The sequence below is a fragment of the Peromyscus eremicus genome, chromosome 15, assembly GCF_949786415.1.
Source record: "Peromyscus eremicus chromosome 15, PerEre_H2_v1, whole genome shotgun sequence".
NCBI lineage: Eukaryota > Metazoa > Chordata > Mammalia > Rodentia > Cricetidae > Peromyscus > Peromyscus eremicus.
The window spans coordinates 5,281,697-5,304,883 of NC_081431.1; the positions used below are offsets into that span (position 1 = coordinate 5,281,697).

The 23,187-nt window shown below is 42.5% G+C and overlaps 1 long non-coding RNA gene across 2 annotated transcripts in view; it reads right to left on the reverse strand.

The window, feature by feature from the left end:
• Window positions 1-23,187, reverse strand: part of LOC131925264 (uncharacterized) — an 84,401-nt gene that overhangs the window by 49,652 nt on the left and 11,562 nt on the right. For both annotated transcript variants that reach the window (XR_009383202.1, XR_009383201.1), the window contains exon 2: window positions 21,677-21,792. This is a non-coding gene — a long non-coding RNA (uncharacterized LOC131925264). The remainder of the gene's footprint in view (window positions 1-21,676; window positions 21,793-23,187) is intronic.

Consider the following 23,187-nt stretch of genomic DNA (forward strand, 5'->3'; position numbering starts at 1 on the left):
CAGTGTAATTAGAGGAAATCTTGCCATGGTCAGAGAAAACCTCTAAGAAAGGGGAAAAAAGAGACATAGATCAGATAATTGGTATCAGTCTCTGTTTACCTGGTCCCCATGGCTGACCACCTTACTGTCAGCATGAGCCTGCCATTGATTCTTATTATAATCAGGCTAATGATGGGACCCTGCATCCTCAACTGCATGGCCAACTACATCAAACAGAATAAACTCAGTTAAGCTACTGGTCCTTAGGACCAGCTATGCACCCCCCTTAAACAAGAAAATAGGCAAATCAATGATTTGACTCATTCCCATGGAACTGAGGAAAATGTGGCAGGTTCTGCCATCTTGTATTCTTGCTGAGGCCATTTCAGGTTTAACTAGAATTTAATCTCCTTGATGGAGAATCCCATGGAAAATTATCCAACTCTATTCTAGGGACCCGAGATCAAGATGTCCCAGCTAACTTATCTTAGCTTCTGTTAAAGTGCCTGCTTGTGAAAACCTCCCCCTCCATCTAACTGCTTATTTAAGTTTCTGTTAAATTGCTTGCTTGCACAAAACTTTTCTCTGAAGCTGCTGAGTGAGATACCAGGATGTGATTTTCACCTTTAAAACAACAACAACAACAACAACAACAACAAAACCCTTACCCTAAACACTTGATGCTGCACTTGGGTCCCAAATACCTGAGTATAGTTCCAGCCAGCTGGAATAAAGACTTTCAATTGACTATAGACTGTGTCTGTGTGACCATCTCTAGTGGACTCCCCAAAACAATGTGATTTGGGCCAGGGATGACACCAGAGTGAGAAAGATGCTATGACACAGCCTTGGGGTCTGTCTACAAGAAGTTTCCAGTTAATCTCTCCCACTCCCTTCTTCCCAGATATTTCTCTTTTCCCATTGTGACCAGATCCATTACCAAGTCTGGCCATGAAGAGTCTGCAGTCTACAAACTGAGATAACTATGTCTTCATCTCCCCAGAGACTGGATTGGTAGTCCTGGGTGCTATAATAAAGCAGGCTGAACAAGTCAAGATGAGCAAGCCAGTAAGCAGCAACCCACCATGGCTTCTGCATCAGCTCCTGCCTTGAGTTCCTGCTCTGAATTCTCTCAGTGATGGAGTACAACCTACAAGTCATAAGCTGAAATAAACTCTCCAAGCTGCTTTTGGTCCTAGTGTTCTATCACAGTAATAGAAACCTCAACTAAACCGGAAGATGTACAGTGGGAAAAATGATATGGAATGGGTAAGGTGGGGTGTGAAGATAAGTCTCATGCTTTTCCTCCCCTTGGAGATAACCCCAGTCTTCATGGTTTCTTGCAGAGCTCCAGAAGGCATCCCCTGGCCTATTAGGCCAACCTGAATCAGATCCTGCTTGCTACATCTTCTTATAATTTTCTTTTCATCTTTCAGAGCTATTACCAAAGTTTGGAATTGCTTATGTATTTGTCTGATTAATTGATACCTCCCTCCCTACTAGAGCACAAACTCTCTGAGAACAGGTTCTCACCATTTTGTTCAATACTCTCTTTTCAGCATACAAATGGCACCAGATACATAGTTAAAAACTGTTAAATGTTCATGAAGGGACTAGGGAATGACTCAGTAAGTAACAGCACCTGCTGCCAGGCATGCCCAGTTGAGTCCCATCACCAGGACCCACATAGTGAATGGTCCTCTGAACTCCACATGCACACACAAATAAGCAAGTCCTAAATTAATAAATAAAAATGTTTAGAAGATTAAAATAATCATTAAGGAAAGTCATGAATGAATGAATAAATGAGTGAATTTTAATGTACATAAGCCAAAGTCCAGAAAATAGCCAGAGATACCAGACCATGATCTGTCTCTAGCAGAGGAAATGACCAAGGCCAGCAAGGAACTTTGGAGCCCTGAATGGAAAGGCCACAGTTCAGATATCTCCAGGCCCTGTGGGAGAATTGAACTAACAAAGGAGGCCATGCTAAAGGAGTTTGTAGATGCACATTTGGTTCCAGGTTTCAGTAGCCAATCTCAGACCCATAGATTTGAGAGGTCGTAGAAGTCCCAACACAGTACCAGGATTGACTAGTACCGACTGGGGAGCTGGACAGAAAACAGAAAGAAGGCAAACAGCCTCAGGAGCCACAGCACAGCATAGGTACTGACCAATATGTGAAGCAGAAAAATAAAGCTTATCTTCAGCAAGAAAGAGAAGATAGTGTTTGAAATCCAGAGACACCCTAGGTGTTCTACCATGCCCCACTACCCACGCGTCTCTACACTGGGGACAGCCTCTTGCGTAATATTCACATCTGCATTTATTTTTTATATCATTTGAGTAAATCTAGAAAAGAAAGCATAGGAAGTGAAGAGATGGCTCAGCAGTTAAAAGTGCCTGCTGCTCCTACAGTGGACCTGAATTTGGTTCTCAGCACCCAAGAGGTGTAACTACAGGGGGATCTGATGTTCTTGTCTGGCCTTGGTAGGCATCTCACTCAGACGTGTGCATACACACACACACACACACACACACACACACACACACACACGAAAATAAAAAATAAACAAAAGCAAGTATTTGCTCTGCACTGCTTCCTCTGATCTGCCTGCATCTGTATTAATAGCAGACCCTACCGACGAAAGTTATTGGTGCTAAGTGGTGTTTTTCAGGGCCGGGACAGGCTGGTTATCTCATCACGGCCTCACAGCTACACATTCTCTCGCCGTGAAAAAAAAAAAAACTCCTGTCATGAAAAGTAATGGTCAATGAAAGGCAGCTTTGCAAATTTACAGATTCCAAGATCCTAGATAACACTTAAAAAGAGTGAACCAGAGACCCTGACCTTCAGTCGAAAGCTGGACCATGAGGGGTGGTCGTGGTTCTAAGGCAGGGATTCCTATGCTGGGGATTTCAACCACATTCCTTGGTTGCATGGAACAAAGTCAGACACCTTTGCCAAGAAAAGGATGAGGCTTTGGCCACACCTCCTGCCCGGTTAGTCTTATGCCTCCAAATTGACCTTGTACTTTGTAAAGTACACATTTCAGTCAGTGACACTTTTCTGAGGTGATTTTCCAGGGCACATGTGCAGCAGTTTTACTGCGATGAGCCTGAGTGTGATTTTTGTGGTGATATTTTATTTGTGCTGAAATGTGATTTTATTTGTATGTTAATAAATAAAGTTTGCCTGGAGATCAAAGGTCACATAGTGAGCCACAGACAGAAGTCAGGCAGTGGTAGCACACACCCTTAATATGATCACATGGCAGGCAGAGTCTCTGTGTGGTCAAGGACACAGCCAAGCGTGATGACATGCGCCTTTAATCCCAGTACCAACCATAGAGACCTGGAGGTCTGTATAGACAGGCAGTGATGTGGCTGGACTTAAAGCTAATGAGAAGGCAGAATAGGAAAGCAATAAAAGCACAGTTTAGACAGGAAGAAGCTCTCTCTGGGGAAGCAACGGCGAGGTGGTAAGCTGAGGCTAGTCGTGGCTATCTGCTAATTCTCTGATCTCTTCGGCTATTACCCCTGTATTTGGCTCTGTGTTTCTCATTTAATAAGACTGTTTAGAAATTCGTCTACAGATTTTCTTACTACTTAGCCTTTGAGTTTTCTGAATTTCTTCAATCTGTAACTTGACCTCTTTTATCAGTTTTTAGAAAGTATTCAACAATCATCTTTTCAAATATTTCACTTTTGCTATCTCTTCCTGTGGTGGCTTGAATAAAAATGCCCCCTATAGGCCCATAGGGAGGGGGACTATTAGGAGGTGTGGCCTTGTTGGAGAAGATATGGCTTTGTTGGAGGAAGTATATCACTAAGGGGGTGGGCTTTGTGTTCTCAGATGCTCAAACCAGGCCCAGTGTCTCTCTCTTCCTGCTGTGTGTCGGTCCAGATGTAGAACTCTTAGCTACCTCTCCAGCACCATATCTGTCTGGGTTTAACCGTGCTTCCTGCCATGATGATAATGAACTAAACCTCTGAAACTGTAAGCCAGCCCCAATTAAATGCTTTCCTTTATGAAAGTTGCTGTGGTCATGGTGTCTCTTCACAGCAATAAAACACTAAGCACTCCCCTATCCTCTGAACTTCTACCCACACATATATTGACTTATGTACCATATGTTCCTTTTTCTCCATTCAATTCATTCAATTTTCCTTTCCTTAAGTTTGTTTTTACTTATGTGGATGTCTGTTTGTCTGTATGTACACTGCAAGAATGCAATACCTGTAAGGGCAGAAGAGGGAGTCAGATTCTCTGGAACTGGAGTTACATGTAGTTGTGAGCCCTTTATGTGGTGCTGGGAACTAAACTCAGGTCCTCTGAAATAATAGCAAGTGCTCTTAATTGCTGAGCCATCCCTCCAGCCCCTCTTTAAAATATTTACTTACTTACATATTTATTTATTATGTGTGTGGAGGAGTGATGATATGGTTGGTGTATATAGAGATCTGAAGACAACCTGTGAGAATCGGTTCTCTTTCTACCATGTGGGTCCCAGGAATCAAACACAGGCCATCAGCCTTGACAGTAGGCATCTTCGTCCACTGTGCTATTTCTCTAGTCCTTAAGTTTCTTTCTGCGACTCAGTTTGGGCAATTTTCTTTGAGGCAATCTTTGAGTATATTCACACTGTCTTTCCACTTCACATTAAGTAGAAAGAGTGATTATTGATCATCTCAACCTAGTCCAAAATCCAGCAAACTTGTTGACACTAACAAAATGCATTTTGGTTAGATTCCTTTTATCTCCCTTTTGAATTCTGGATGATAGTTGCATGTTTGTTGTGGTAATTTCAATCTAGATGATTTCCCGAGCACTTTGAGTCAGTGAGATATTTTGATCTGTTTTTTTCCAGCCTGCCTTCTCAGTCTCAGCCTCCATCACACCTCATTCCTCTGCAAAAGTCCTTTGAGGTAATTGGCCAAGGCTTCTAGGACACATCTGGCCAGCTTCCTCTGCAGGATTGTCTTTCCCCAGTGAAGTCCCGCAGACCAAGCCAAGTCTGACTGATCCCTGTTTACAATTGAATCCAGGAAAGATAATGACAAGTGGTGTAGGCTTAGCCATGAAAAGGTTTCCCTCTGGAATTTTAATTTATCTAACAATTTTTCTTTTAAAGGAGAAATAAAATGTTTGACCAGTGTAGCAAAGTATGTCTATGGTTTAACAGTGGCTCAAATGTTATGGGGGTAACCAACCACTTTCTGCTTGGAGTTAAGGCCAACTTCACAATACCTAGTCTCTGTAAATCTGGCCAAGAGCCCATGACTTGGGAGTTCATAGGCCCCAGGAGTGAATCGACTACTACAATTTTTGCTAAAGAAACATAGAGTCAAACTGTTCTCTTAATTTTTATCTCCATACTCATAAATTAGTGCAACTCTCAGTCCTCATCGGGAAAGTTTCTTTGTGCACTGGAGGGCAGTTAATGCCGAAACTCACAACTGGTCAAAGCACAGAGAATAAAAGTCTGTGGAATGCTTACCTACAAGCATGGCACTGACATCTCCACCACACCCGCTCAACAAGGCTCAAGGACCATCAAGAAAGAGGGGGATGGAAAGACTGTAAAAGCCAAAGACTGGGGATTGAAGCAGTGTCTTCTGGGCAGGCCAGGACCACTGCACTCATGAGCTCAGAGTAGCTGTGGTCGCCTGCATGGGGCCAACCCAGTCAACAATGCAGCGTAGAGTGGGGAGGGGCCCATGAGCTGCCCCCCACCTAGCTAAGGAGCCTTTGATCATTGATGGCTGCCAGTGGAGGGAAAGTCAATTTTCTTTAAAGATGTTGCCCCTGGGGTAGGTTAGCCATGCCAGTGGATGGTTGTAGAATATTATTTTAAGGTGTGTTACTTTTGTTCATGTTGCATTTGTTTAAGTCTATGAAGCTGTGTTACTGTGCCTGTTTAAAACACCTGATGGTTTAATAAAGAGCTGAACGGCCAGTCGTGAGGCAGGAGAGAGAAACAGACAAGGCAGGCAGGCAGAGAGGATAAATAGAAATAGAAATCTGGGAGGAGAAAGAAAAAGTAGCCAGAGAAGAAGGAGGACTCCAGAGGCCAGCCACCCAGCTACACAGCAAGCCGCAGAGTAAAAGTAAGATTTACAGAAGCAAGAGAGCGGGAAAAGCCTAGAGGCAGAAAGTGGATGGGATAATTTAAAGTTAAGGAAAGCTGGCAAGAAACAAGCGAAGCTAAGGCTAGAAATTTATAAGTAAGAATAAGCCTCCGTGTGTGATTTATTTGGGAGCTGGGTGGCAGGCCCCCAAAGACAAACAAACAACAACAGTGGATGGTCACATGCTCGTGAATCCAGCACAAACTGGATTCAGTGACCTGTTAAAAGAAAGAAGGAAATGAAATGGGGCGGGGCTAGAGGCCCAAGGAATTGATCCAGGAAGAGTCAGGGGAAGAAGTGGGTGTGAATAGGATCATTGTATGCACATATAAAATTCTCAAAGGATTAATAACAATGAATTTACAAGTTAAAAACTTTAAATGAAAATGTTTCTGCTTTATCCATTTAATTTTGTAGTTACTCAAGAAGAAACAAAAAGCTTGCTGTAACCTACTACTCAGAAGCGAGACTTTACTCAAACTAATTCCAAAAGTACTTTCTGTATAGAGTAAGTCAAGGCTTTCCCAGTTTCTTCCATATCCATCTGAAGTCACTGGCACCATTTTCACGGAGTTGACTTTTTTCATAGGAATTTACAGAGAGATGTTATTTTTTGATCAGCAGTTTGACCACAGGAAGTTCATCTTTCATAGCATCTACCACTGTGAGCTGTCATCTGTGACAACAGGAGTTTTTAGTTATGAACAAATTTCATTTATCTATCAAAATTTTGTATATCTAACCTTATCAAAATTATATTTTGCAGTCAAGTTTTAATGGTATTTTATTTCACTAAGTATAATTTTAGACACTATAATTTTGGTTTTTGCATTCATACATTTTTAGCAATAATAGTCATTCTAAGCTCAATGAAAGACTCATGGAGTGTTTGTCGTGTTTAATCTCCAAGAAAATCATATGCAACTGTCCCCAGATATTCCAGGATTTTTTTTTTTTTTTGGATGTCTATTGACCTATTCAGTAAGAATAAGGAACTGGCCTGTGATGGCTAAACTTGGTTGTCAACTTGGTAGACCCAGGAATTTGGAATCTCTATTAAGGAACTGCCTCCATCAGATTGCCCTGTGGGAATGTCAGTGATAGCTAGTTGATGTGGGAGGGTCCAGCCTACTGTGGGCAGAGCCATTCCTATTAAGGTGGGCCTGCTGTGGGCAGTGCCATTCCTGGTAGGGTGGGCCTGGGCTGATTTAGAGAGGTAGTTAGATGTGAACATGGAAGCAAGCTAGGCAGCAGAATTCTTCTATGGCCTCTGTTTCACTTCCTTCCTCTGGGTTCCCTCCTTGGCTTCCCTTGATGATCGACCATAAACTGTAAGCCCTTTCTTCCCTGAGTTAGTCATGGTGTTTATCACAGCAACAGAAAGCTAACTAACGCCACTGAGAATCAGCCTGGGGCATCTCTAACAAACTTCCCCACAAGTCTCGGACTGTGTGGTGATGATGCTGAGTGTGAAGTGCAAAGTGACGAGACCCAAGAGGTAGCTTTGGGCAAGGTTAACACATACACCATCAGGACCAGAATGCAAAGATCTTGCGAGGCCAACTGACTGTAGGAACTACAAGTTGGTGGTTTCTCCAATTCGTGGCTCTGTATGCCTCCATCTTACCTCTCCTGTTAGAAAAAGACACCTCTTGCTGGTCACAGCTCTTCTACGTATAGCCCTGAAGTTCCCCGAACCCCAAGGCTGTCCTGGGCTCTCTGCACTGTCATCTTTCAGTCTCCATTTCTGCCATTAATACCCTCACCTTCTTTTCAGTATTAGGTCTGAATTCAAATTTCTGAGGGAAGTATGGCCAGTCCACTGTAATCAGAAGCCCAAAGAGTCCTAGTTGAGGAAGTCTTTTGCAGGAATCTATCTGCCCTGGAGTTGTGTGGTCTACAAATCCTATATGAGGATAATTTTCCAAATTCTGTGGCTCTGGATATTTGCCCAGATTGTCCTTACCTGTCCACAAAACCATGCAAGAGGCTACCAGGATGCCCTGCAGCCTTTCCCCACCCTGCATCATGGGTGCCACAGATAAGGTTGCATTATCAGAAAAGAATGGGCATCCCTGCTCTGTGTCCTATAAACGGAGCCTGTGTGAACGCTAAGTTCTCTGAGTTTGGGTTTCCTCATCTGTAAAACAAGAGTCCTTGCAGGGAATAAAGGAGTTAGATAGAGCCTAGCTAAAAAAAAAAATACTCCTCCCCCAGGAGGTCCCTTTTCTCTGGGACAAGGCTATGGAATCACCTTCACCCACAGAGAACACATTAGAATAATAGTGTATGGATGGAACCAGGCAAAACCCAGGAAATAAATGGCTGGAGCTGCCAGCAAGAATTGTTGTTTTTTTCCCCCTGCCAAGCCTGATTTTCCCAGAGATACATCGTGTCTTTGGATAACTCGGCAACTGCTCGATCCAGATAAAGTCTCTCAGGCAGGCAGCATGTTTATAGTCAAATGCTCACTTCTACTTCAAGTTTCCAGTCCCCTGCTGGTCCTTTCTGCAAACTTAATTAATTAGCTGTGGTGAACATTTGTTCAACCTCATGCAGCAATGGGAAACCGAAGAAGACAGGCTCTCATAAATTAAAACATTTCAAAATATTGTCTTCTCCCAAGAAAACAGTTCTTTTTTTTTTTTTAAATTAACACTCCATTTGGATAACTTTAAGGTTTCAAAGGAAAACAAACAAGGAAGATCTGATGATGCTGTTTGCCTTTAACTGTTTCCCCCTTGTCCTGTGCCATGGTTCCTCCCGTCCTCCACACTGTCAGCCCTTAGTAGATATACCACCCACCCCCAAAGATGCTCAGGCAAGCATTCCATGAAGCCTCAGTGTCAAAATGCTTGCCATGCCTCAGCATCAGGCAGGAAAAGGAGGCGGGTGGCTACAGTGAAGCTGAGCTGTCTGGGGGCCGTTGCACCCAGGAACCAACAATGGCCGTGACTGAATGCATGAGATCTAAGCAAGATCAAGCCAGACAACATCCCAGCATGGATAGAGGAAGAAGTTTGAATTCTCACCCCTGGCTGAGTAGCTATTGGCAACTGATAGCTACTGTGTGCCTACACACATGCACACAAACACAATAAATAAGTGTTAAACAATTACAAGTAACTGGCTATAAAAGTAGAAAAGGCCTGTCTCAATTATATGCAAATAGTAGCAATAGGCACTTATGGAAAAGAATCTCCACTTGCATTTAACCGTAATTGTCACAGTAATTAATATAATAGCTGATATATTAGGTTAGTTCTTCAATTGTTGACTTGGGTGAGTTGTAACAATGTGCTAGTGTGAGTATCCACATGTCCATATCTTTATTCAAGTATAGAGACACAGGATTTCTCTGTAGCTATGGACAGATAGGGACACAGATACAGTATAATCTGTCTTTCTGCTTCCACCTCTCTGCCTCTACATCTACGGCATAATATATATGTGATATCTGTGTCAAAATATGAGCAGAAATTTAAATGTAGAGTCAGCCTTCTGCACCTACCAACCCTAGATCCGTGAATTTAGCCAAATATGAATTGAGATTATCACGGGGAAAAAAAGCTGTGTGCAGTTTTCTGTCCATTATTACCCATCTACAATATGACAACAATTCACACAGTATTTGTGTAGTATTAGATATTGTAAACCATTTCCAGCAGTCTGCAGGCTAAGGCAGAAGGACTGCTGCAAGTTCAAGACCAGCCAGGGCTACATAATAATTTCTAGACCAATTGGGGCTTCAATGTGAGATTTTTGTCTCAAAAACAAAAAGTAGCCTAAGGATGATTGAAATTATGTAGTGGGATGTGTGTAGTGAAATGCAATTAAATACATTATTTTATTTATGGGACTCATACTCAGAGTTTGCCATCGTGTGGGGTTCTAGAACCAATTCCCACCGAAGTTGTCTATACATACACATAGAGGCATATGTACACATATATGTATATTTACATATGTATCTATATATAGAGGCATGCATTATAAATATATATCATATCAATGAGACAAATAAGTGAGCAGGAAGAAAACTAGTTAACAATAGCTCTTTGCTAAAATGGCACATATTTTGTTGGGGATATCTACACATTGGACTAAACCAATATTTTCAGCATCACTTACAAATAGGAGGGGCCATCCACAGCATGGTTGACACACAGGGTAAGCAGAAGTTATGGGATGGGGCACCCAGGGAGGCATGTCACCGCAAGCCTGAGCCTTCCTTTGCTTGTCTTGCTGTTCCTCCTTGTCTGGAGCACAGATGCCATATCTGAAGAGGATCAGTCAGGCTGTGACACTAACAGGACAAATCTGTGCTAAAGCTAAGCAAAGGTGTGAAGAGAGGCCCGTTCTCTCGTCTTACGGAAACACACTGCTGAGCTCTGGATACCTCACTCCATGCTTTTCATAACATGAGAAAAATAAAACCCCTCTTTTGAAATCCACTGTTTAGGGACCTTTGTTTTAAGCCATCAAATGTTAGTCTTAATTGGTGCAAGAGGAACATTGATCCTTACCCTCCAGGCGTGTGTCTCCACTGACAGACAAGGAAGGCGCTTGACGTGGTTAAACAGCACGGACTTGTGTATGATTGGCTCATACAGATGATCGATCTGCAGTGCTGGAGAGCTTGAGAAAGAGAGATGAGTGTGCGACGAGGAACCAATCTGGTCCTAAAGCAGAGAGGTGTTCCTAACTAGAAATCAAGAAAGCAGGTTTGAAAAAGGACGAACAGCGAGAATTCAGGCACAAAATCAGATCGTTGTGCACTAACTGGCTGAGCCAGGAAGAGGGGCACACACCATAGCAAAGAGGAAGGGATGCTAGGATAAACAGAGACTAGGTGAGAGTCAGGCTTTGGATCTGCAGAAGGTCAGGCCCTGTCCATCATCAGTTACTCAGATCTTCTCTCGGCTCCTTGGCTACTACTCCATAGTTTCATGTTTCCAATTAGCTTTAACCATTAGACAACACAGCCAATCCCAGATTGTGGTGGTTGATTGTGACTGCCAACTTGATTGGATGAAGAAGTGCCTATCTGGAAGAAGATGGAGATTAGCAAAGCATACTTCAGGGTATGTCTGTGGCTCACTGAGTGGGAAGGTCCTGCCCTGAGTTTGAGAAGCACCATCCCATACACTGAGGACCACAGTAGGAAGAAAAGAGGGGAGAGAAAGTCAGTAAGGACAGACGTTTCCCCACTGCCTCTTTGCTGCTATGAGGTGAGGGGCCTCTGTGCGGCATGTCCAGTCAGATGTTGTCTAGTCTCTAATAGAGCAAATCCAATCATACTCGATGTAGCACACATTCAACAAATATCTTTTCAATTAAAACTGCATTAAATTTATCTGATGCTGTGGGTTGGGTCATCAAAATGTCAACAAATACTTACTGATCATTTGGTTAAAAGGCTGACTGAGGTTTACAGGTAATGAGTCCTTAAACACATACCTCAGGGAGACTGATCACCCATCTTCCATGTCCATAATACTGATCACGCTATGAGGGTTATACAGGCACCAAGCCAAGACAGTGTCTACGAAGCACAGAAACTAAGGAAATTTTATTGTTGTATAGACTTATTATGGTTTAATGAGCACTGAGTGTAGTTCAGTTAAATCACACACAAAGATAAATTTACCTTGCGTTGCCAGACATTTACCTGTGTTATTGTTCAGAAGTCATCAAGCATTTCTTTTTTTTTTTATTTTATTATTTCATGTGTATGGGTGCTTTGCCTGCATGCATGTGTGTGCAACATGTTTGTGAAGTGCCATGCAGACCACAGAGGGCATTGGTTTTCCTGGAACTAAAATTACAGATGGTTGTGAGCTGACACATGGGTGCTGGGAATCGAACCCTGGTCTTCTGGAAGAACAACCAGTGCTCTTAACCTCCGAACCCTCTCGCCAACCACAGCTATCAGATCTTGTTGAAAATAGAAACGTAGAGGATGGACCCAGCTGTGCCCATCCAGAATTCCTAATGAATTCTGAAAACTCCTATTGTCCTTCCATTTATCACACCCACTCAGCACCGCTGGAGCTGCCCGCTTTGAGTCAAAGGATACAGTTCCATTAGTCGATGCAAACAGAGTCCCTACTTAAAGATGAGTTAGAGCAGGAATTATACCCACAGAGAACTCATCTATAGTCCCCATATGAAGACTGGTACCTTTGCTAGTCTCCCCCAAACATGGCAATCAGTACACACATATCCTTAGGGATATGTTCTCACTAAGCCAACTACACTACATGGCTTTGTTTTAACAGGTCAGAGTATACCTAAGAGAAAACTCTGGATAATGTGTTTTTAAATTTTTCCTTTCATCTTGGCATCACTAAATGATTGGGAGTGCTCTCCATTAAGTTCCTTAATGACAATATCCTTTTCTCTTACAAATGCCTTTGAAGTCTCCTACTGCCTATTGCAAGTGTTTGGATACTCCCCAGCAAGAGTGGGCAGAGGGCCAACACAAGCCACCAGGTGCCAATATGACACCTGACAAATGAGCCACACGACTGGAAAAGGGTGGGCCCATCCTCCGGCCATGGCTTCATTTCCTCTCGTTTTCCCACGAACAGGAAGTCGTTGTTGGAATGGGGGGAACAGCTTTCCTTAAAGACCCAGATGACCAAAGATCTGAACTAGTTAACTCCTTGCTACCAAACAGCCGGGAGGTGGCTTCAGAGGAGCAAAGCTTGGTCTGCAGTCACTGGTTTTGTCCTGCTGACTCCTGGATTCAAGGATGCTGCGATTAATTTAGCACCCAGAGCTCGTGGGGCAGATGGGGTACCTTGGATGTCTCAGGACAGTTGATGGGGGAAGCTGATCTACTGTAGCCCTTGTACAAATCCAGAGAATCTGAAGTTTGAAAGGCCCTGACAAGCAAGGTTGGAACCACAGTGTCAGAGCAGAACCTACTGACTGAGAGAATCTCATCAGAATTAACTGAGATTCTAAAACAAACAAGCAACCAGACCACATCCACAATGGCTTGCTGCAGCTAAATGCCCTAAAATACCTCCTAAAGAAATCACTTGTCTTGATTAGGGTTTAATTGAGCATAATAAAAGGAAGATTTTCCAGCAGAAAAGAATATGTATTTACTCCTGTCTCAATGCTACCTCAAGAGATAGCCACTGTGCCATACATCTGCAACATACATAAATTATTAAAATTCATTTTATATGCACATACCCTTCAAAAACTATTACCCCAAAGAGGATATGTGAAGTTGGGAGGAAGTGGATTGAGGTGGGAGGGTGGATCCAGGAGGTGGGAGGGTGAACCCAGGAGGAGTTGAGGAAGAGGAGGTGGATATGGTCAAAATGTATTGTATGCATGTATGGAATTCTCAGATAATTGTTTAAAATGCTGTAATTTTTTAAAATTTAAACTATTATGAAAATTATATAATGTGGAGTATTCTAGAACTTTCCTTTTTTTCTAGCAACACAAATGATGTCTGTCCTTTGTAGTCTACATACAGTATCTTCAGTAACTGATATATCCAACCAACTCCTGGAGGTAGAAATGGCAGCCCTTTCCTTTACCATTAACATGGTTAAACCAACAATTCAGATGTCCCCTAGTCACATATATTTCTTCTGAGAATTGCTCATTTTATATGTTTTGCTCATTTGTCTACATACTTTGTATGCACTCTTTCAATAACAGTCCTGAACCCTTTTCTGAAGTGTATAATTCAAACCTTTTTTCCCAACTTGTCAATTCTTTTAATTTTGTGTTGATCATTTCTATGTCTATGACATCATGTCTGTTCTTGTTGACCTCTGGCTTGGCCATGTTGCTTACAAAGAACTTCTCACTCAAGATTACATTTTTAGAGGTTTATGCAGTTTCTTATTGTACTTACATAGATCTGAGTTTATGTTTAGAGTTTTGTTCCATCTGGAATTGACTTCTGTGTATAGTTTGAGTCCAGATGGAGAAACAGTTGTCCCAGCACTGCACGCAGAACAGTCTACTATGAAGCTTCCGATCAGAAATGCCTCCACACTCACCATGACATTCTTCTGCAGTCCCGAGTCTGCTTCTGGACTCTAATCTTGGTTAACTGATTTCTCCACCATTTGCTGTAGGCATTGTATTGTTTAAGATGTACAGTTTGCTTTGACAACAATTAGGATGTGTCTGGGCTTGTGCAAAAGAAACAGGTTTTTATTGCTCTTTCATGGGTCTCTCTTTCATAGGAACTTTATAATGGGCTGATTCAGTTCACCAAATGTCTTGTTGGAAATGGGGTAGCATTTCAGTTTATGGGAAAGCCAAATGAGATTTTTATATCTTATAGGCATCTGATTAAAGCAGAATTCACATTTCATAAAATAAAGTAGCATATATCTAAATACAGTTATAGTTATAGTTATGCTTTATTAATTCACTTGAGTGACCATGGAGTTCCTATCACCAAACGGAAATCTCTAGCATAACTCCTACATGCAGGGCTCAGGAAACATTGCAGAAGAGAGGGAGAAAGACTGTAGCAGCCAGAGGCTAAAAGAACTTCTCAAAATTGGTCTCCTGAGCACGACCAGGATACTGCACCTAGGAGCTCCCAACAATATGGCTGCCTATGTAAGACCACACTAATACACAGACCAACATGGATAAGGCAACCATTTTAGAATGATCTAAAATTATTAGTTCCACCCTTAGTTGAAGAGCTACTGAGAGGGAGAGTTGGTTTTCTTCAGGGACAAAGCCCCTGTTAAGTCACCCAAGACTAATTATATATTGGCAATATTAATTGGACTCAACAGGCTCTGTGTGTGTGTGTGTGTGTGTGTGTGTGTGTGTGTGTGTGTGTGTGATCATAGAAGGTGATGACATGAGTTTAGAGGGGGATATGGAGGAGAAGGGACACTGGAAGAGTTGGAGTGTGGAGCAGGAGGTGTAGAGGTGATGTAAACCTAGTACACTCACATATAAAATCTCAAAAAATAATAAATAATAATAATTGAACCAGGCACGATAGTTCACACCTTTAATCTCAGAACTCAGGAGGCAGAGGCAGGCAGCTCTCTCTGAGTTTGAGGCTAGCCGGGTCTACATAGTGAGACCCTCCCTCAAAAATAAATAAATATTTTTAAAGTAATGATAATCACAGAGTATCCTGCCATTATTATTGGTATATGTAGTGTCTCTTAGGGAGCAAATGGAAAGTGTTCCTTTGATGCGCTCCTCACTCAGCCAAACAGCCTATTCTGTGGTGTGCATGTCGAAGGGTTAGGGATGGACACAGCCTGGCTCTCAGAGGCTTCAAACCTAGTGAAGAATACAAAGCACACATGTAAGCACACAAAGCACATTGAAAGACAAGTGTTGGGATCATATAGCTAATATTAAGAGTCAAATGAGTTGCTGTAAGCAACAAAAGCCCTAAGCATTCAAGGTCAGGAGATTCAAGGGAGAGCCACAGGCATTCTTTCTCATTTTACAGAAAGGACACAGAGGCCCAGAAAGGCTAAGTCTGGGACTGAGCAGCCACAGAAGGCACGGGTGGACATTCTGTTCACAGCACCCAGCTGCTTCTCCTTCACACAATCCACTTGTCAACCATTTTACAGTGATCTAAAAGTCTTAATCTGTGCAGCGAGAGGCCTTTAGAGAACTCACATTTATAATTTTCAGTACTCACTAACGTGTCCCCCAAATCAGTTAAAACTGAAAAAGCCACAATCAAATGACTCGACTACATATATCTGTTTTGATCTCTGTGACATCAAATGCCAGGTGCTAAAGACGCAACACTCTTCAGTCAATGGTTTTGACAGGAAAACACATTGTGCCTGACTCGGTGGTTACACGAAAGAGACCTTTTTGTCCCTTCAGGTGATTCATTCCCTTGTCACATTTTAGAGCCCCCAAGTTAAAATAAAACACCCTAAGACCCCCCCAGGAGCCTACACCCCTGTGGAGAAGAGATTTCTGAGGCTCAGCATCAAATCGCCTTTGATTTTTCCCTTGAGTTTATTTCTGTCACCGTGGAGCAGGTAACACATTTCAGCTTTTAAGCCATGAAGTGATCTTTCTTTTTTAGAAAAAAAAATAGCTCTCAAAGCTTTAATCTTATATTTCCATTCGTATTGAGTTAAATGTTGTAAAACTATCAACTCTGTCAAAACCTGGCAAAGAGAGAACAAGACACCATACAATCTTAATGTCCAAACTGACTGGTGATTATCAGGGATTAAATGTGCAGGAATTCCAAATCTTTTTTGATTTGAGATGTCTAGATAACTTTTGGTTTTCCATAATTGTATGAGGTTTCTACATAGTATTTAAGAATCAATTATATTGCAATTGATGTAATTAACTCTAATAATCCATTAAAAGTCGGTAGGAGGGCTATTCAAGTCAACAGAAAAGAAGGAGTGGATTATGAAGGTGTTATTAACCTATACAGAATTTTACCAGACATTTTCTTTTCTTACATAATAAATACACAGTGTTAGGAAGGCTGTCATTATAATTTGGTATGAACAATAGTCCATCATTTCTTTTCCTATGCAACCCTTAACTAATTCCATGCACCATGCACAAGTAAAATGAAGCCCTTCCTAATCAGGGTGCAGTCGTATCAATCATCTATTACTCCACGATGAACGATGGGGCCCCTGCTCAGCTAAGTGGAAGAGAAGTGTGGCCCAGCAGAAATGTCAGGCTCACCTTCTCTTTGAATTGACAGCTTTCTGTTTCTGATGCCTGTCTGCATTTAGCGAGCAATCAAAGAGTAAGTCTGAAAAAAGAGAAAGCCCAGCTTACACTGAGGAGCACTAACTTGCTGGGAAAGCGAGGCTGCGCGTCCTCTTGAACACTGAGTCAGCTGTGCAGCCCAAGCAAGTCCACACGACCCATTCCCGGAGCCTCCAACTTTTGCACCCTCCCAAATCAAGGGGTTCATTTGGTTCTAGCTATAAACCAGACATTCACCACAAACAGCCGACCTCAGCAGATCTTGGCATCACTGGGTCTCCAGAGCACAGGACGTGTTTTAAGGCCACAGCATGAGTCCCTCCAGTTTCCATTATTCCTGGTAAAACTTGATGGAAAGAAGTCAGGAGTTCAGGCTTTTAAAATATAGGTCACAGCTGAGCCTGGTGGTGTAGCAATCTCAGAGACTCAGGAGGCTGAGGCAGGAGAGTAGCCAGTTCTTCCCACACTACAGAACAATTCTAAGGCCAGCTTGGGTTTGTAACTTAGCAAGATCCTATCTCAAAATTTAAAAAGATAAAATATGGAGCTTAAGATGTAGCTAATTGCTAGAACAACTGTCTAACAAGTGTGAGGCCTTAGGTGCTATCCCCAGGACCTCAAAAACAATTAACTTATTAATTAATCACAGGCCAACAAGCAGACTGTCCTCCTCTGAATGGATTCTTACCATCAGCCATTTCCCATGGGGACTTTTTCAGCTTGAAAATGAACAAAAACGTTGTTCTAAATTTCCTATATCTGCATGAAAGAACAAGTTGTTTGTGATCTCAGCCACGTTACCGACCATCAACTTTCCTAGGAACACAGATTGCTATGGCTTCAGCTAGCTTCGTGTAGGCGTCACAAAGGGCAGTTGTGCCTGGCAAAGATGCAGGGCCACGGGGCATATGGTAGAGAGGATACTGCACCTGGACAGGAGCGTGGGGGGATGCAGTGTAGGAGCCAAGGACCATCATTCCTTTGTAAGCTGGATGGGGAAAGACCCCGAATCAGAGCCCTGGCTCAGTGAATTGCATTCACTTAGGATTAAATCAAAGAGAGATGTGGAATAAGCTTTGTAAACGACAAAACGCTTCACAGAGCCAAGTGTTTGTTTGCACGTGTAGCACTGACCAAAGTCACAAAGTTTTCAAAGTCAGGAAAAAGGGATAAAACGCAGTTCCCCAAACCTTGCTGTGCGTGGAGCCATCTGGGATTTATTTCAAACTACCCTATCCGTTTCTTGGGTGACTATGATTGGAACTCCAGGCTGGGAGACACTTGGATAAGGGTTTGCCTGGAAATAGATTCCCATCCATTCATCAGATATTTGGAACACTCAGAAGCCTCAGAGGATAGAAACAATTACAAGATACGGCTCAGATGTCGAGCAACTTGAGTGCTACATGTAGAAGAAAGATAAAATGAGAGCTGTGTGCCGAAGCAGGACCCACAGCCCACAGTCACAATCTTTCTGGTGTCCCTTTGGAGCTAGAAGCCAGACAAGACTTCACTCTCCACAGAGAGAAACTCTGGTTCCTATTACTTTGAATTAAAGTGCCTGCGTGAGTGCCTCTATTCCCAAAGGGTGAGCCTCATGCCTGGGCCCTGAGGACCAATGTGGGTCATCGGAGTCTGGGTCAGGCATCAGGAGAGAGGGTAGACTCTGTTCCCATCTGAGAAAAATAAGCATCTTAGAGAGTTCAGCTCAGATCTGGAAGTAACGAAGACCCCTTTTCATTCCGGAGAGCATCTGGTTAATGCGGCACCCAAGAAGCCTGAAGGAGACAACTCCAGATGTGGGCAGCTGTGTGAGAAGAATAGGAGACTTAGCCTCTGAAGGTTTCACTTTGAGTCTCCTCCCCAAGAGCCCATCTGGAGTCACAGTAGTGTCTGGGAGCAGGTGGAGAATGCCACTTCCCTTTTTTTCCTGAAAGTCCACTGTCCCTTTGTACGGGTCCCAAGAACATCGACCAAAGAGGCCTGGTCCAAGAGTCAGGAGGCCTGGCTTGTCATTCTGCCCCTACCAGTAATGAGCTACAAAACCATGTCTCTTTCTGTGTCACATCCGTTTCCAAAGAGGAACACTCAGGAGACTGTCATCCTACCTAGCTACTTCACAGGGTTGACATGAGGGCTACATAAAAACCTTTGAAAAGGTAGAAAAGTATCTCTGAAATCAAGAAATGAATGTGACACCTCTGAGTAAAATGTTGACCTCCGGATGATGCGATCTGATCATGAGCCTTGTCCCCCAGTTCACCAGAGAACATTCATTCTATCTGCTGCTTTGCTTTGAAAACGTGGGCCGCTCTCCTGATAAGTTACCACCACTGTGTCCTTTGCAGATAAAGACTTGTACAGGAGGTTGCTGTGCCTGCTGGATCCCCTCTGGCTTTGGCAGATGTGAACTCTCTCTCCAGGCCTACAGAAGCTAAAAATGCTGTTGCTTTGCCCAGCGATCTCTTGCCCCCCAAGCCTCAGCCTGCTCGCACAGATCTGGAGGTACCCAAGTCATCTGACCCCAACCCCGTTCATGTGACATCTTTGTTCGCTGCTGAATTCACTTGTGAGGGGAAAAAAATACCTCAACCAGGAAATGTACCTTGTATAGCTGTTTCATCCTCCCCTCACGTGGTGCTGGAATATCGCTTTAAAGAACATTCTTGCGGCGTTTCCAGGTCTCTCCCTTTAGTCCTGCCACGGGAGGAGCTGGTCCGAGGGGAAACTGCTCCCCAGCAGAGCCGTTCTTCAAAGGGACTTCTTCGGGCAGGAAGAGGGAATGTCTGATATCATGGCTGAATAAACAGACTCATCAAGCTCAGAGCCAGCTTGGAAAGCCAGGCCCCCTGAGTCCGCAGTCAGCCAGCCCTGCACCGCGCATTGCTTCAGCTCTATCTGTAATGTCCTCCCCTCTCTCTCTCTCTCTCTCTCTCTTCTCTCCCTCTCTCTCGGTCTTCTTCACCACATGCCTTAACATAGCTGAGTGTGGAATTATTGCTTTCTTCACTGTTCTTACGCTAACCTGAAATAACAGATTCTACACATCTCAAAGCCCATGATGTCACCTGATGCCGATCACAATGTCTTGCAATGTCTACCACAGCACACGATATTTTAATCTTCTCCCATGACTGTAAAGGGAGAATAGCCTGGTACAGTGATGTACACCCAAGATTCATGTTCTAAGGACACTGAAGCAGAAGGACCACCAAGAGGTCAAAGCCATCCTATGCTACTTAGTGACTTCTAAGCCAGCTTGCTTGACTATATAGGCAGACTCTTAAAACTAAGCAGATTTTATAGGTGGCTCATAACACACAGTGTGCCAGCCCTGGGAAGGTCATTGATACAATCCTAAGCTTTACAGGATTCCAAAGAATTCATTTTCAGACATAAACAAACAACAAAATCTACAAATCCACACACTCAGAAAGATAATTGTCTCCTCTGTCCCTTGACCTCTGTCCCTTGAAATGGTTCGACGTCTTGCAATCTATCGTAGAATTACTCAAACTAACTAACCTAAACCTTTTATAATCAGTTTTTCCATTGACAAGCTGCTCATGAGCAAAATTCCAAGCCCCAGGTCACAGCAGGGCCTAGGCTTAGAGACCGGAATTTGTCTTTTCCGTACTGGAAAATTTGGGATTTTCTTTTAACATTAAATAAGCACCAAAAGATGTTGTGGCTATTCAGAAAACCCGGATATTAACCCATTACTTTTGCCATGTGTACATCCACAAATACTCTCTGGACACAAATGCTCCATGGATTTCCCATCTCAAAATTTTACTCCCATCAGAATGTGTTTCTATAATTCCAAAATTTATGCTTGCTCTAAATATCCTGATATTTATTTGTTATGTTCCCTTTGTGGGAAATATGCTGAAGGACATATTCTTGGGAGAGTTTAGAAAACTCTCCAGAACCTAAGTTTCAAATCAGAGTTCATTTCTTCACGTTAATTCATTCCTTCCACAACTGGCTATTGGTAGCTGTGTTGTCCTACCTCCTGCTTGGCCCCTTGCCCTATTCTAGCAGAAGTAACAGCTAAGGAGAAAGTCATATCCATAGCTGGATAATATGGGTGTCTGGGATCCAAAGCAGTTCAAATTTTCTCCCCATAGTAGGCATTTAAATAATCATTCAGTCATCCCCCAGCCCCACCATCAACATTATTGCCATCTTCCTAAGTACCAACTAGGACAGTGAATGGTGGCTCCTGGCTGTCGTCCCCTCAGAAAGGGGCACTGAAAAAGAAGGTTTGCTGTGAGTTCAAGACCAGCCTGGGCTAGAGTAAGACTGTCTCAAGTAAAATAAAATTAAAAATAGAAACATGAAAGTCTACTTGGGCTCCCTAGGATGATCAATGTTTTCAGAGTGTTTATTAGTAGTATTTGGAAGTAAGTGTTACAGAGAAATCACAAGGATCATTCTGCTGTGTGCCCTCTCACTAATCCAGACTAACAGCCAAGCATGCACAAATTAATACACGTACTTTACCATTTTATAAGGCTATGTCGTGTCTATTCTTGGAGAAAGAATAAAAAAAAACCCTAACTCAGACACTCAAGTACTGACTGACAAATTCCCAGATATTTAGAAGGTATCAACAAACAGATCTCTCATTTTTTAACTGATTTCTGTATAGTTGGGATCATCAATTGCCTGTCAAACTAAGAATAAAGGTCAGAGACTACTTTTATCAGTCACTCTCAGATGCACTCCTCTCTACCCAGCACGGGGCAGGCTCTCCTTGTGCAACCATGGACACAAACATCTCTTAGGCATGGAGAGAGGGACAAGGTGGGAGGCATCGGTTTTCACTCACCTTTGGCCAGGCTTTATTTGTTCTACAGATAAAAAAATAACTTTGGACTTCTTTATCCAACCAGTCACCTTGCATCAGCAGTAAACTCCCTCAAAACTTTCTGTTCCCATCAGACCCTTGAGAAAACAAAATGAAAAAAATAAAAGCACGATTAAAATCTACTTTCTTAGGTCAACATCCTAGCATTGAGCAATTTCTTGACATCTAAAAGGGACTGTCCTGGAGTCTGACTGAGAGTGAACTCTTTATTGATCCCATAGCTGGGGCCAGGAACAACCAGAGAAAGAGAGTTGAGCTTACAGAGCCTTGATCCAGGTCGCCTTCCACTCCTGCCCTCCACATCACCAGGGCCTCATCCATAGTTTCCTTTTGAAAGTAGGAATCTTTAGACATTTAAACCGTACACTTCTACCAACAACAACATGTTAAATTTATTTTAATTTACATATTACATATTTATTAACCTATTCTGAACATACAGAACATAGGGACTACCCTCATTTGAACATTACACCTGTGTCCAGGTGTTCGATATCACATGGAACCCATAAATACGGAGCATTATTGCATGCCAATTAAAAAGAACATGGATACCAAAATTTAAGGTGAAATGAAAATGAACACAAATGGGCTTAATGCCATCTTTCTCACACCAATAAATCACTTCGGACTTTCCATGAGGTTGAAACCTTATGTCTGGATCCATCACTTTTAAAATATGGATATCTATCACTCTCTCCTGTCAATCACCACCTTGTCCCCAGGAAAACCTGTGTTCATGGAAAGATCTGCTGTCTGTCATTATGGGTGTCTGTGAACAAGGACTTATTGTAACATTCACATTTTAAGTGCAAGTATAATTATGAGAAGAAAGCTTTACTTTATGTTAATATTAGAAGTGCCAAAAGTTTCAGGGTATTGGAACAACAATGGGTTGCCTACTGTCCTTGATCTCAGGCCTCCTCACCAGATGTGGCATGGCAGCCCCACACTCTGCAAATAGAAACATTTTAGGGACCACCCAATGACTAGAAGAGAAAAGGGAGGGTGACTTATGAGCTAAGCGGCTTCTATGAGGTTAATATCAGATTTCTACTCAAAGTTCACGTTCCTTTAAGAAATCAGAAGGGAGACAAGGCACTGACAGACACTGCAGAAGTCTTCACGGCTCTTCCATGACAAATAAAAGCCTAGATGAACTTTCCCAGGTCTGCACTGTGCTTCCAGGATTCAGCAGCTCTACACTGAGGGATTAAAGAAAGACTCCACAGTACAAAAGGAAAAAGGGATCTTTTTATTTAATTTTTTCTCAAATAATGACAAGTGCTTGCATACTCAGTAATTTATGTCTGTCATGAATATAGGCAAAAACTTTTCCAGAGCATAAGATGAGCAATTATCTGATTTTCATCTTTGTGAACACTCATTGGAGATCTTTTATAACAATACTGTTTCTTAGGCATACATGTAAATTCAATTCACCAAATCATTTCAAAGCCATCTACTTGATG